This window comes from Podarcis bocagei (assembly GCF_964188305.1).
Source record: "Podarcis bocagei genome assembly, chromosome: 5".
Classification (NCBI taxonomy): Eukaryota; Metazoa; Chordata; class Lepidosauria; order Squamata; family Lacertidae; genus Podarcis; species Podarcis bocagei.
Genome location: NC_138129.1, coordinates 78,551,853 through 78,568,285, shown reverse-complemented (window position 1 = coordinate 78,568,285; position 16,433 = coordinate 78,551,853). Strand labels below are relative to the sequence as shown.

General features: G+C 42.3%; 1 protein-coding gene across 2 annotated transcripts in view; it reads right to left on the bottom strand.

The window, feature by feature from the left end:
• Window positions 1–8,331: 8,331 nt before the first annotated feature.
• ALG14 (ALG14 UDP-N-acetylglucosaminyltransferase subunit) overlaps window positions 8,332–16,433 on the bottom strand; it is a 44,870-nt gene continuing 36,768 nt past the window's right edge. Inside the window, exon 5 of one of the 2 annotated variants that reach the window (XM_081194113.1) lies at window positions 8,332–10,830. The gene's annotated coding sequence lies outside the window, so the exon portion shown is untranslated. The other variant, XM_081194115.1, reaches the window with a different exon arrangement.

Genomic DNA, 16,433 nt, shown 5'->3' with positions numbered 1-16,433 from the left:
CCCAGGATCCCGCAGCAGCCGCACCAGTGTCATGAACTGGCTGGATGCAGGGGGTGGGGGGTGGGAAGCACCTGCTGGGGGACCCCCCTAGGACAGGAGGGCTACATCAGTTGCATAGGGAACCCCCAGATTGAGAGAGGATAAGGTGTTCTCCTCTCCCCATTTGGTTGTTTTTTATGAAATTGTCATTTGAAATGTTGTAAGCCACCCTGAGTGGTGCTTTTGCATCAAAGGAGTGAGATATAAACATTTAAAATAAACAAATACCCCAGGGTAAAACTCTGGGCTAATCATGGTGATAGTTGATCACATCTGAGTCCACTCAAAATGACAACTACTCTGGGATAAACTCTTCTCAAGGTAATATAATCATTTCAGCCACCTGCAGTGAGACCATGCTTATAATTCCTTTCAGGTGGTAATGAGAATTTTACCACATAGTAGGCACATATGATAAAACGGTTGTCTCTGTGCATCATCCTGCCAGGTAAGAATTTTACCACACATCAGTTGGTAAAATAGCTTTATGGGCATCTGACCATGTGCAGGGTGCTTCTCCCCCCCTATTGAATAAGAACAGTGCACCCACCAATAAATTCCTACAAAAGCTGCATTCTTTCTTTTCCTTCATATAATTTAATAAACACTCTTAACCAATATACATTTAGCAGAGGGCATCTGGTGGATAAGAGGCTATTGGAAGTTCTGGGATTTAGGGAAGGTGCTATGAGAAGGAAGGCTCAAGTGAAGGAGAATATGTGGAAAAAGTTATTATGAAAACATATTGGGAACTGTGTACTAAGATCACGGAGCCAGGGGATAGCCAAAGGGAGAATTGGCAGTTATTAACTACTGGAGCGTAAACTGCTCATCATTTTTTGCCAAAAAGTGGAGAAACATCAAGATCAGTAAAGAATCCCTTGCCATTCAGAGCTTTGTAGCAACGTTATGGAAAAATAACATGCAGGAAACTTTGCCTTAGGAATCTGAAATAGCCACTAATTTCTAACACATGGTGCACGAGAGATACAGATGCTTGTTAAAAAAGAAAATAAGCCATTGCTGGACTAGATCAGTGGCTGTGCTGATTCTCTCCTTACCTAAACATCACTTGAATCTAAACCACACACACACACACACACACACACACACACACACACACACACACTCTTCCTGTAATTTAGTCTTCAATTATTTTATCCCTTGGCTCCATCACAGGGAATTGTGGATATGTGGGATGACTTCATAAGAGGAGTAGCTACATTTGCCCCTGGCAGGGTTTATGTGCTTTTGAGAAAGAGAGAGCGAGAGTGAGAGAGATTCACAATGTCATTGCCTATTATTGCATATCTTTGGTACAATAAACACATTACCTGCTGAACTTCTGCCTGTCATAGGCAGAAGAGGCAGAATGTGCATGTGCACACATAACATATGACAACTCCTACAAATGTTTTGTAGATGAGTGGAACTTAAGAGGCAGCGGACTGAAACATTAGCCTATCCAATCACTGGGACAAATGTGCTCCATTGCTAGAGTGTCTCCTCCCACCTCTGGCCGGTGCAACAGCCACTATGGACAGTGTGAAACACATTGTATGAATATTGAAAGGACATCCTGAAACAGAGACTGGTCACAAGAAAGCACTGTATTTTAGAACATTTGGGGGAGGGGGAAGAGATGAGAGACTGTAAGGGGTTTGTGGCTGTTGCATTTTTGTGTTTTTACATTGCTGTACACACCAGAGGATGCATATGTTTTCACCCAGTGTGCATTTTCCTTTTCCCATGCCTGCAACCCACCCCTCAAACTCCAATTCAATGAAACTGTCATTTGCACATGCATTGTCTTCTGTCTGAAATGTACATACTTCGGCTTAACAGCAATATGTTTTCAAATCAGATGGATGTTGGTTTGAGGAGAAATGCATCAAACAGTGGTATTTCTTAAAAAACTGACTGCACTTTTAAAGAAAGTGTAGGATGCATATGAGTTGTGGCTAATGTCATGTGTAAGGTAAAGGTAAAGGTACCCTTGCCCGTACGGGCCAGTCTTGACAGACTCTAGGGTTGTGCGCCCATCTCACTCAAGAGGCCGGGGGCCAGCGCTGTCCGAAGACACTTCCGGGTCACGTGGCCAGCGTGACATCGCTGCTCTGGCGAACCAGGGCCGCACACGGAAACGCCGTTTACCTTCCCGCTTGTAAGCGGTCCCTATTTATCTACTTGCACCCGGGGGTGCTTTCGAACTGCTAGGTTGGCAGGCGCTGGGACCGAATGACGGGAGCGCACCCCGCCGCAGGGATTCGAACCGCCGACCTTTCGATCGGCAAGCCCTAGGCACTGAGGCTTTTACCCACAGCCCCACCTGCGTCCCAATGTCATGTGTACTCAGCTTCAAATACCAGAGGTGGGAGGGCATTGAAGATGGGTGTAATCGGTAATGTGTACAGGCTACATCTGCTCTTTCCTCCTTATGTAGGTGCAACAAATAGTGCCATAACACTACAAAAGACAGTAGGCTCAGGCTTGCTAATTGAGTTGCTTTTAGGTTTGAGCTGTATTTTGCAGTTAAACATGAACAGAGGAAAAAAGAACTATTTACTTGTTTAAAACATGGGAACAGCAGTGTAAATTTGTGGTAGAAGAGTAACTGACAACAAGAGCATCCACCAATTTTAATAGTTCTTTTGGTTCTGTGGATATAGATATTAGAATTCATTAAAAAAACAAAAACAAATTGGCATAGAACTCATAATGCCCTGGCCCTAATCTAGACGTATTCCTGCAAGAAAATGGTTTGAAGAACATCCTGTGCACAGCAACATAGGCAATTTCAACCCACCGGTTCCAAATGGACAATATTTGGGATAGAATTCAACAGAAAAAGCAAGAGGAGCTCCCAACAGAGCAGGGCTGAATTACCACATTAATACTGTTAGCATCTAAAGAAGGGGCCCCATAAAACCATCACTCCAAAGTCTAAAACAACTGCAGGAAACCTGTGACTCTCCAGATGTTGCTGGCCTACATCTCACATCATCCCTGGCCATTGCCCATGCTGGCTGAGGCTGATGCATGTTGCAGTCCAACAACATCTGGAGGGCATCATGTTCCCCACCATGGCCTAAAATTTCCTAACTGCATCATAGTCTCAACTTCACGATAAAATGGGATGGGGGTGGAGTCATGTACACCATCTTGAACCCCCTGGAAGGAGGAAAGACGAAATGCCAAAGTGATCAATAACAGGAACAAAATGAAAGGTGCTATGTGAGGGGCTGCTCGGCTGATGAAGGCTCAGATGTGCATATCCATCAGCATCATTTTAGATCATAGGCAGCCCCCTAAGAGCCACTCAATAAGAGAGACTAGTTATCAACACTGGGTTGCCATTGCAACCCCTCTGGCATGCACAAAGCTTTGTACCTACAGAAGAGGATCTGCAGATCTATACTTTCAATCTGAACTGGATTCCCTTCATTTTTGATTAACACACTGCTGGATTTTATGCATGCAGAAAGCAGAGCAATGGGTGTTTCTCACTGCCCCCCCCCCACCTGAAATCTGGAAAAGAGTTAAAAATCTGGTGAGGAGTTACGACGTCTCTACCACACATGGAGGGCTGTTGTACTGAGGTGTCAATTATTATTAATCTCACTGGAAAGACTCATATTCCCACAATTGAGAGAACAGCCATGTCATTGTATGGCTAAGACTTTCTTTTCTTTTTCAAATAGAGAACCACAGCCCTGTCTTTCATATAGTTAATGGCAGCATGCTGGTACAAACCCTTGGAGATAAATGTTTCTATACTCATGTAATTTCACTTTAAGTACTGTAGTGGACACAGTGTCTAGCAATAGCTACTCTCTTCTTTCTTTCCTTTTTGGTTTTTGTTACATTTGTTCTACTAGGTGCAGACTTTCCCAGCTCTCAGTCTGCAAACTATGTTGACAGATTTCTCTTTTCATCATTTTGTCCCAAAAGAGTTTCGTCTGCTTTTTGAATGACTGTGGATGCTGCGAGGCACCTGTGTTTCTCTCATGCTTGCTTTGTAGCAAATAATAGATGATGACAGATTTTCTTGGCAGTCATCATTGGATCCTAAATTACGCTTATGGATATTTCAAAATCGATGTCTGGACAGACTTCTTCTTCTTCTTCTTCTTCTTCTTCTTCTTCTTCTTCTTCTTCTTCTTCTTCTTCTTCAAAAGCTATGCTCACAAACTCCAGAATATAAATGTGAAGTTGGAAAGAAGCAAAACAAAAAATATAGGTTTTAATATAGATAAGAATTATAGTGGCTCATAATGGCTAAAATGAAATTTCATATTAAGGATCAGTTGCTTTCTGTATTGATAGCATCTGATCACAAATTCCCAATGTTTAAAATGAATTTGGGCTGTGGGTGACTTACAGAAAAGAACTAGAAATTAGCACAGTCTAGTAGTGGTTCTCTATAATTATGAACACTAGTCTTCATTTAAAACAAAACGTTCCAGCACTAAAGGATGTCTCCTCCCTATGTGCCTTCTGCACACAGATGAGTACCGTCTTTTAATTTGGTAAAATACTGGACTCTTTTTACAATTACAGTGTTCCATTAGAGTGGTAAGGTCACCATGCGTGCAATGGATGGTACAAAATTCAAATGTATATGCTTTGCATTTTTGTATCTTCTTTAACACTGAAATGCTTTGTAAAATATCAAGCACCAATCACATAATTGCCAAACATATGTTTCCTATTCCGCTTTATTCTATTACAGCCAGGTAGGTTTTGGATATCATTGCTGCTACAAGAGCAGTATTCTTTTGCACATGCAAGCTGCTAAAAGGTCATTTACCCTTCACTTTCTCCCCCTTCCTCCAGAATACTCCTCTTCTCTCACTTCTTCTTTGCTCTGGTCATTCTCATTTCACTTTCAGGAAGCTCTCTTCAACATTATACTGAAAAACTTAATCAAACATCGCCCCACCCAAATACTGTATCTGTACTGAGATCCAGTAATTGAAAACTTCCAAATCTAGTCCAGCTCGAAAATATACTTAAGTGTTGTACTCATTTTTTGCCACAAAGTATGGGTTTTGTGATGCAACCCGTAAGTGTTTATTTACAGCTCATTGGGGTTTGTAGTTAATGCCCCACCCTCACCCCCAAAATAACATTGTCTGATTTCCTCCAGACCTGTACCAAAGTTTTGTGTGGCTTTGTGTCTTACTGGGAAGCTGGAAAAACACTTCTGACTAATGCCAGTCCCAGCAGGGCTTGCCAAATTTTAAAGGTGAGAAATTCAAGTTCCACTTGCCAAGGGACCGTCAGCAGTGGACTTTTAGGGTCCCAACTGTGGTCTCAGACTTAACTGCTCCACACCTGGGCAGGTCGGCATGCCTCGGAGAAAATGACCTGAAAATGAAAGTACGATACCTTTTTTCATATGTGGTGGGCATGTAAGATAGCAAAAGTGTTCTGGGAAATGATTTATAATGAACTGGAAAAAAACATTGGAAACAACTTTTGTTAAAAAGCCAGAAGCTTTTCTTTTAACCTGGGGCTATGGTGGAATGCCCATGATACCTTGCCTTTCCCCTCTTTTTCCCAGGCTTAAATTTATTTATTTTACTTTGCTTTTAGGATGACTGGGCACACTGAAAAACACAAGTGCTGATGAGGTCCCAGCCACCCATTTTAATTTAAAACTGAGGCATACACAAATTGTCTGCAAATCTCTGCCATGGGTCTGCATCCTGAGTTCTTTAATCACCTAGCAATGCTCCTGTCTGCCACCGACTACTGAAGAGCTGCCATCACTGAATAATCCGTTTTAGTGGCACACACTTCATGGCACATACATAGCGACACATACATAGTCGATGCTCATCCCACTTCTCTGAGCGATGAGAAGTTCAAGGACACAACACTCACTTGGGGTTGGCTCCCTTTGAAAGGAGCGGACATTGATTTGATATATATTTTTTAATACCTGGTTTTAAATTCTCCTTCCCTCCCTCCCTCGGCTTGAACATAGAGGGAGACACAGCTTAAACACTAAAACTGACACCAAACCCCACTGCTCCCATATCGTATCTCCAGGGTGATAGCCAGAGCCCCATGATGCATATGGAGCCCAAATTCAGCTTTCTGTGTGTGTCCCCGCCCCACCTGTCCATGACTTAAAACTACATCCTGTCCTTTACACACAAACATTTGGATTACCTCATCCTTAGCTGGGGGGGGGAGGTTTGTCCCCTTCTATAACCAGTTTTCCATACTCAGAACATTCCCAGAATCGTCCTGCATCAAAAAGCAAACGTGTAACTATTTAGTTCCCATAGCTCTGTGTATCACCTTCAGTTTCCATCCACCAAAAGGATGTACCTGGCCAGAGTGTTCCAAAAACTTTAAGCAGTTTATTTCCCCATTAACCTTCCCCTATCTAACCCCCAATATTACAATATTTCCTCCTTTCTAATCCAGTGGTTTTTCTTACTATACTCTGTAACAAGATATGTGGAGAAAAATGCATTTTTTAAAAAAGCTTTGTATGTTTAAGGTTCAAGTCATATTTCAATGCTTTCCCCCATTAACCATGAGACCAAGACATTTCCTTTTATAGGCAATGAAATCTGAGATTAGTATATTTTCTGTGCTGAGGCCCTGACCAAAAAAGAAAAAAGTACTGAATGTTACAAAGCTAGTGATAATATCAAGAGAATTGGCACCAGTAAGAAAAGCAGGCATCCCACTGGTGATGTTTTGTCACTGGTAATAAATGTGAAAGGAACACATTTTGTTCATTAGATCTAATCTGCTCCTGCTGGTTTTTACTAATGAATGAAACAATACGTTAAGAGAATGAAGGTCAAATGTGAGCTGTATAACATTTTCTACAAGCTAGACAGAGGAGATAGTTTCCTATCTAAAAGTCACAAGGCAGGGGAGCTGTTCGCAGAAATTATTTGTGGCCTGGAAATGTGATGCAGCTAGGTGATTTTGGACACAGAACTTAATGGCCTTATGGGGATCCCCTTAAGAAAATCCACGTGTATTGCTTTAGTTACAAAGCACACAGTTGACATTATGCACCCACCCACCCAGAGTTGTGATTCCATGCTCTACAACTGTGTGTCTGCATTTCTGAAACATGGGGGGTGTGGTGAGGTGGATAACGTTAAAAACACGATTATAAACAAAATCCATACTTTGAGAATGTGCACATTCAGATTTTAAACTCACTTAAATCTTAGCGCCATCATGACTTTGAGAATAAAACAGACTTTGGTTTATTGGGGGGTTAGGGGAGCACCATTTTCTGGTACAGAAGATTGTTCTAAGTTTGTGAGGTGCCTGGATTCCCCTTCTAATTCTGAACCCCCCTCTTCTAATTCTGGAGAGCCGGACATTGAAGTTAGCATGTAAAAATATAAGCCAGGCTGGCTTCCTGATGAAGTAATTGCCAGGAGTGACGGATTAATAGAGCACAAATAAATGGGTGATGTCCCATTTTGTTGTTGTTTAGTCGTTTAGTCGTGTCCGACTCTTCGTGACCCCATGGACCAGAGCATGTCCCATTAAAATGGGACCCCATGTCCCATTAAAAAGGCCATTAACAGAGACTTTCTGGGTTGGACAGCAAATGGCAAAAGCCCTTCTCTAAGGAGATAGTTAGCAGAGACAAAAGGTCAGAGTTTTAGGAGGGAGGGACAGAACTGCAGTGGGCAATAAGGTAAATAAAAAGGAAATAAGTGTCAGTTTTGCAAGGTGGAAGGGGGCAGAGCACAAAGTGCGCTGTCTGTTTTATGCTGCGGAGAGGGCCAGACACAATGTTTGGGGTCTCTTGGAATCTGAGGCTGCAGCAATGGAAGGAACAGGACCCTCTTGGAATGTGAATTGTCTGCACTCTCTCCATCTAGGCTCTGGTTGTATATATATGTAAATAAACCATATATCCTAAAGACACCACAGTCTCTGCTGTGCCCCATTGTCCGAAATAAACCATATATCCTGGAAAACGCATCTGGCATCCCTGGAACTGCTCACCGCTCGGAGAGTGTGATTGCATGTAATAATATATTTAAAATAAAAACAATATGATAAGTCTCTGTAACAACATACATGCCTGTCTGGCCACCCCAACTCTATAATGTTTTTAAGAAGGAGGGAGCATGCTTCCTTCAGGGGCCCTGGCTTGAACATCCTGGCCCAGGTGGTGATGCGGGGACTGTTTTCCATAGTTGCCACTCTCTGAGTGGTCATGGGGTGGGGGCTGGGTTGCAGGGTCCCGGACTGTAGCCTTAAGGCCCATTCCTGGCTGCACCACTGACTAGGAACCAAAAAAGTCCTCCAGAATGGAAGGGTATGATTTACCCTGGCATAGTGACACTAGCTTACTGCATTTTGGATTGCTCTGTGAGTCACACTTTGAAATCAATGGAACTTAAGTAAACCATAACTAGATTCCTGCATTGCAGAGGGTTGGACTATATGACTTGGGCTCCCTTCCAACTCTACAGTTCTCTGATTCTAACTGAAACCTCATGGTCCGAGTTCAGTGGGTCTACTCTAAGCATGATGATCTCTGGATCCAACCCTTAAATCAGTTTTGTTGCTTTCTGAGCTCTGCAAATTTGGATTCTAAACTGTAAATAGCTCCGTTTCCTGTTATTCTATGCAATCTAGAGTCCTGTGTAATCAAATTACTGGTAATCATTTTAAATATTTAATGTCAAGTAGTTTTTTTCTTTGTGAACCTGTGATAGCCAGGCTCTTGGGGAATCTTTCAACCATGTAGGGATCAATAAAGAAATTTCAAGGGAATTGTGTTTCTCCAGAGGATTAGTCAACATTTGATATTCACATTGTACAAAGACCTAAGAAATCCATCCCTCATGACACAACGACATTGATACCAGCTGAATTTATTTACTTACGGTTGATTGGGGGGGGGACATCTATTGTGAACTTTGTATCCCTGATATTAAATTACCTGGTAATGGAACAGATTTGGGGCATTTCATTTTAGGGAGGATTTATAACAAAATATAATGGATGCTCACCTCTCATTTGCCAATTCACATTTACCCCAGGCAGCTGGAAACCACATCACCCAAATCTCCAAGCAGTGTGAGACTCCGGGGTTACCATGCTCTACCAGTGTGGTGTAGTGGTTAAGAGCGGTGGACTCGTAATCTGGTGAACTGGGTTCGCTTCCCCGCTCCTCCATATGCAGCTGCTGGGTGACCTTGGGCTACGCACACTTCTCTGAAGTCTCTCAGCCCCACTCACCTCACAGAGTGTTTGTTGTGGGGGAGGAAGGGAAAAGAGATTGTTAGCCGCTTTGAGACTCCTTAGGGTAGTGAGAAAGCGGGGTATCAAATCCAAACTCTTCTCTTCTTCTCTCTCTTATCCAGCGTTTGGTTTCCTTGGAATGAGGAACAGCAGAGATTGTGGTGTCTTTATGATGTATGGTTTATTTATACCTATATACAACCTGAGCCTACAGTGGAGAGGCTCACAGCATTAACACCCCACTAGGGTCTTGCTTCTCCCATAGCCACAGCCTTGGGTTCAAGCAGAAATCAGGCGTGGCTCTGTCTCTCAGCTGCTCAGTCTGCAGGCAGCTTCCAGCTTCTGGCTCACGCACCTCAACTCTTGCCTTTGTCTTTCTATCTAACAGACAGTTGAGGGAGGGGGTCCACCCATTTGTCCTCTGGCACAGAGTCACTTCCTTTGTTACCTTAACGACAGTAAGGTAACAAAAGGGTGGTACGGTTTCAACTGGGCCTCTCTCTTAGCTTCCCCCCATTTGCAGTAATTCTGACCTACCTTGTAGGGTTGTAATGAGAGAATGCATATATGAAGTGCTCTGAAAACTCTAAAAAGCACTATATAAACCCCAAGTATATTAAACGTGAAAAATAGCCACTTTTTATTATATGGCTTGTTCTAAGCTCTGTGTCCTCACCGTGTGTCACAGTGAAGTTCTGATCATCAACCACTATCGCTAACGCATTCTAAAAGGAGAGATAGATTTGTCTTCAAATGAGAGTCTGTTGAAGTCAGGGGCTTCAACAGCTAGTGATGAATGTGATCCAAAACACCTGAATAGCTGCCACACACCCTCTTTTACACTCCAGCTGCAGTGAATCATTTCCTTTTCCCATATCCCAACAGATAATTTAATTCTGCAGCACAGAATGAAGGCACGATTAGGACATTCGCCCAGTTTAATTGCCAGCTAGATTTGCAAGCAAGGTCACAATTCACAGTGCCAGACTTTAGTTGGACAGTGTTATGACAGAGCAGGAAACATTAATCACCGTAGCCAGCAGAAAATTACAGTTTAAAGCAATACTCATTAATCCTGTTTGCAAGGATTGCCCCTTTCCTTGTTTTTTTTGTTTAAAGAAAAGGTATATTCAGCTGTACTGTCAGGTGAGGCATAGCTAGGAGGTGGCCGCAGACAGTAGACATTAGTGACTGACACGGAAGGATTACATCCTTAATTAAATTATTTTGTTTTCATCCGCTTTCCTTCAGCATGCAACTGGTTTGCTACAGGAGGAAATGTGAAACTCTTTGTGGTACACCACAATAACCTCACTATACTGATGCCCTCCACCACCACCCCCTACAGTGAAAATCACCCATGTCCTCTGTTCCCCTTGTCGCAGCAGCTGATTGGCTGTGAAAACCAAAACGGTGTGGTGGCTTTTCTTAACATTTAACATACCTTCTTTGTGCATTGCTAATGGAAGAACAAAGTCAGAGACAGATCTCTTAGGACAACAGAACTACAACCCTGTTCCAGTTCTTTCCCCTGCGCCTCTGGAAGAGAATGAGGAGTCGGAGAATATCTGCACAAAATTTTGGTTGTAATCTAATGGGCCAGGAGAAGCAGGAACTTCCCATTCTGAATCCCATTATCAGGTTTGAGCCCATTGAGCGTCTTGTTTGAGGTGGTGGCCCAAGGATTGTCATGACACCAGGAATCATCAGAGACTGAGTCCTCTGATGACAGCAGCCCCTGGGGGGTGGGGGTGGGGAGATGCATTAATTCCCTCACCCATCCCATGTGGAGATGTTGTCACTGGAACCAACATCTTCTCTCCTAAGCTTCAAGGAGACACTGTAGATCTGTGGAGGAGCTATCCCTGCAGTTTCAAACGCTAAAGTCTAGAATAAGCCAACAGCTGCAGATGAAGGCACTGCCCCTTTGATTGGCTACATTCAGAGTTCAGGGGGTGGAGCCTCTAGTCAATGAGCAGCTAAGTCCAGGCTAGAAAGATCTGACAGCTGAGCCAGGACTCTGCTGAGACAACTTGCATCTCGTACCCCAGCTGCTGGATCACTGACCGTGGTCCTGAAACCCACACCTAGGTCCCTTTACTGAGGTGCCCTGCCTCACTTTCTTCTCTGCTTGGAAACCTGGGACTACTGACCTTTCCCTTGCTTGGGCCATCAACCAACTGTCAAGATGGTCACTTCCATGGCTCAGGACAAGGGAGTCCTGCATGGAGTCAGCCTTTGTGCCAGCACACAATCCTGGCCAAAGAAGGAAACTGTCAGGAGACCTGCTCTTGCTGTCTGCAGCTCACTTTTGCTTCTTCCCCTTTGCCTTGGCATCTATCCTCAGTTCCCCGGGAGAAGGAAGCAACTCCTCTGGTCACCATTGGGAATATCGGTGACTACAGTCTAATTATGTAATCAGCACAGTACTAAGCATGGTTATTCTGAACTAAGTCCTACTGAATTCAGTGGCATTTGCCCCCAAGTAAATGTGCAAATGATCACAACTGCAATCACTTATCCCTACACTAATCTTTTATCTCCCTGGCTTAATTTTAATCTAAACCTACAACACATTTGGTGTTCATGGGCCAGAATAAGATAAAATATTACCGTGTTCCATGCAGCAAAGCATCACAATTTCTAATTCAGTTTTTAACCCACACTTCTTCCAAGGAGCTCATAGTGTCAGTACCCAATTCCTCTTTTAACTTCCACAACAACCCTGTGAGGGGTCAGTTAGGCTGCGAGAGAGGTTGGTCCAATGACATCCAGTGAGCTTTATGGCTTCGGAGTGTATGATATTGTTTTGACAGCTATAATATTTTTTCCTTTTATGTTTCTTAAAATTTAATAAAGGTTAATTTAAAACAGTTTTTGAAAAAGAAATAAAACAACTCAAGGATCCAGAATTATAGAGTACCTGTGACTGGGGAGTATTGTGTCAATTCAAAAACAGAAGGTAGGAGCCAAGAAAGGAGGACCTCAGGATTCTTCTTACTCAAGCCTTATTCCATACAAAAAATGTCCATAAACATTTAAGAAAATTACCGGGCTAATGCTAATTCAGCTAAAGGCCATCATTATTATACCCACATTGCAGGGGTGGGGCTGTGGCTGTGGCTGAGACAGCTTGGGTTACATCAACTCTGCAAAGGAAGTCGGTGTTGCTATCCCCATTTTGGATGGGGTACTGAGGAGTTAAGAGTATCATATTACAACCATGAAATACAGCCGACTGTTGTTAAGTTGTTATGCTGGGCTGGGCATATTGTGAAGTTGATTGTAGCAACTGTGCAATTAGTTAAAGGTGGGAAGGGATGAAGGAAGCTAGGGAAAGGATTTGGGTTCCAGCGGCGAGTGGGAAGACAATGTCTGGATTCCAGGTCTGCCTTTAGATAAGAGAGCAGATTTACGAACTGTGAAACAACTGAAGGGTAGACCAGGAAGACAAGTTTCCCAGAGGCCTTGGCAGTGCTTAGTTATAAAATCTACCAGATATGATGGTCATGTTTGTTTGTAGTATTTACTTTGCTTCCCCTAGAAAAACACCTGAGGACACCTGTGATGCTTCCCACCCTCTGGGAAGTCCACCTGGCACCAACATTGCCATCCTTTTGATGCTAGGCCAAAATTTTCTGTCATTTGCAGGCATTTGATAGTTAACCTTTTCTTCTTCTGTTTGGCTTTTGTAAGTTCACTGTTTTAATGGTGAACAGATTAATGCAGCTGGAAAAAAGGGAGGTTCAATTGTGGGAAATTAGTAGAGGACCACTTTTGGCTTTATCTTGCATGCACTTCTAAATATGCTTTGAGACCTTTGTGGTATAAGGCAACAAACAAACGAACAAACAAAAATAATAATGGCAAAGCTGGATTCCTTTGGAATCCCCCCCTATACCCCTTTAGTTAAAATTTCAAGTGTTATGTATGAAGGTTCGACTCTCAGTCCTTGGTCTATTTCCCCCATCATACTGTTTATGAACTTTAATTTAGAATGAGAAATATCTATCTATATATACACACCACCCGAACAATACACAAAGCATCTTTGCTGAAATTCCTGTCCTTCAGTTTACTTGACAGTTTAATTAGAGACTGACGGTGTTTCACAAGTTGGTAGAATGCATGTTGCTATAGTTCAGCTATCATGTTTGTTTCTGTTGTTTTCATTTTAAAGGTTGATCCTTGCCAAAACCGGATAATCCAGTGATTAACTTTGATTTATCTCACATACCAGCGTCAGCCACTAAGTGTATATCATCATTCCCTCTTAATTTATAGCAGAATGCAAATTCTGCTGTGTCGGCTTCTCTAAAAAAAATATCCATTAACTAAAATAGAATCCGGCAATTTATCGTTACCAGTTCTCTAGGATGAAAGCGAAGATGCTTGTCAAGGACAACTCCTGAACAGCATGTTTGTGGGTAGGCGACAACAAAAGAGGCACTACAGAAGGGACTTTGGTTTCCCCTTAAAAACCCCAAAAGGAGCACAATCTCTTCTCAGCCTTGCCATACCTGCTTATGATGAACAGCTGCTTTAGACTCGACAAAATACGGAAAGCATCTGTCTCATATGGTAACAGCTAAGATTATTTTTTTCACACCACTGGCAACTTATATGGAACAACATTGGTTTTGGAACAACTTTAGGCTATTCCTCCGGCCTATGAGCTTTTAACCACACATCTTTGCTTATTCTTTAATGCATATAGAAACAAAATATGGTTATGTACAAAGTAGAATGTGAACACTATTCCAATTAAAGAACTGTCAAAGCAGAGTCTTTTTCCCCACTATCCCCCATGGGGGATAAATTAAATTAGGTTGCAGCTTATGGGTATAGAGAAATGGCTCTGCTGGGGAAAGGAATAAGCGCCTGAAATTGATTAAATGGGTTAATGATTGAACTAAATCAAGCTGCTGAAATGTTTTTTTTAAAAAATGCCCCTTCCAGCCGTCATTTAATCAATTGATTCTCTTAAGTGTCAGAAGCACAAAGCTAGCAATGGGTGCCTATGATACTGCCACAGGAATGCATCTATCACCTAGAAGGCATGCACTCCCTTCACAATTTTATTAGGACATTTAGAGCAGAGCAGGGAGGGGTGGTAGTCCACTCAGAATGTGTCAAAGGCAGTGTGAGAGGCAAGTGCTACAATTCTCAAGCTTTTCCTGCCCTAGCCCTAGTTTTGCTTCACTTGCAGTCCCACTGTCTACAGAAAGACTTCAGGCGCTTGTTTATCACACGCCCATCATTTAAGACTCCATTTTATGCCATGTAGATGCAGCAGCTGACATGAAGACGTTAGATAAAGAGACCTGGGTTCAAATTCTTACTTTTAGATCACTGGGTTATTTTGGGGCAGTCACTATTTCTCAGCCTAACCTACCCCATGGGGTTATCAGAGAGTAAAATGTGAAAATTCTATATTCACTGCCTTAAACTTGTCAGGCCAGCTTCTTCTGTGCTGACCGAGATGGTCTGCATTTAAGAACGGCAGATCTTTCTCATGGTTATGATCAATGAACCAGTCTAACCTATAGGTTTTTATAGGGGTCAGGCAGCACCTTTGATTCTGCTTTCACCTGTTGATGAAAATAGTTTTGCTTGACTCACTTTCTGTAATTCTTTGCTTTGGTCAAATTTGATGGGGAATAAGCTATTTCTCCACCTAATAACCTTCAGATTACCATTTCAATACTTTTTAAAAAACACCTTCTGAAATCAGGTTTCAGCCAGTGTAAATTGTTAGTTTTAACCGAAATTTCAGGCATTGTCAGATCTGTAAACTCATAATTGTGTACATTGTTTTCATAATGTGAAGAGTCTTGGCGTGTTACATAGACAGATACTTGCAATTCAGGTAGGTAGCCGTGTTGTTCTGATGCAGTCGAAATAAAAAAATAAAAAAAATGTCCAATAGCACCTTAGAGACCAACTAAGTTTGTTCCGAGTATAAGCTTTCGTGTGCATGCACACTTCTTCAGATACTTGCAAGTAAGAGACATATCTGTGAAGAACTAAATTCAGCCCTTGGATGCAAATACCGTATTCTTTGCATTTATATTCCTCATTGACATGTTTTCAGTTTTTTATTTCATTAAATCCAGCAGATAATTTATTTCATCATATTTTTTGGAAGCTTCAAAGGGGTATATAGAAGAATTAATCTTGCATAAAGGAGAAATGTAAAAGAAAGAATGATTGTGCAAAGACTCGTGGCTAGTCCTGAATGAACAGACTAAAACAAAATATCTAAAACTTCTGGCATTTGTTGCATTAAGATGCCTTTACCAAACCATACTCTCTGAAACAACTTTTCAAGTTAGCAGAGGATTGGGGTGGGGGAATCCAATCTTGTTGGCACTTTTTGAATGGAACCTGCTCTATTACTTAGCTATGAACACAACAGGAATATCCTGAAGACAGAAGAATTGGTTTGAGATGACGTTTCATGATCCATTACTTTGAAGCATCTTTTCTCTATGGGGCTCTGAAGGAGCTATTATGGAAGACGAGAGATCTTTGCACATGTGAAGTTTCCATTAAGGAAAAGAAGAAGAGGCCCAGAATAAGCAACCTGTGTCCGCTGCATCATCAAAGCTTCTTTCAGTGCCTGCAAGTGAGGTCTCCTGGCGGTATCACTTCCTGAGTGCTGCTGCAAACAAGACCAGAACTGAGCAGCAGGTTCACGGGAGTGAGCATCCTGCTGGGAATGCTTTTTTCTTTTGCAAGTTGTTGCTGACGCGACATATCCTCTTTGATGAGCATGGCAGAGAAGAAAACTCCATACTCAGGCCAGGTGGCATTTTCTGACTTGATCTGTACTCCCAAGGTGTGTTGCCTATTGTGGGAGGTAAAGTGGGAGCCATACAGAGAACTAGGTGGGAAAAAGCCGCACATTTACTGTGTAAAAACATTCCAAACGTCCTGGCAGAAGGACAAAGCACTGTAACACCCAGCTGGTTTGTTTGGTAGACCTATGGTTCCCAATTTTTTGTAGCAATTGTATTGCGCTGTGATGGACACTGTATGATTTTTTTAAATTGCATTTTCATTGCTCCCCCCGCACTTATGTTGCATTTTATTGTACTACAATTTGCATTCCATTTGCACTCATTGTAATACAATGAAAT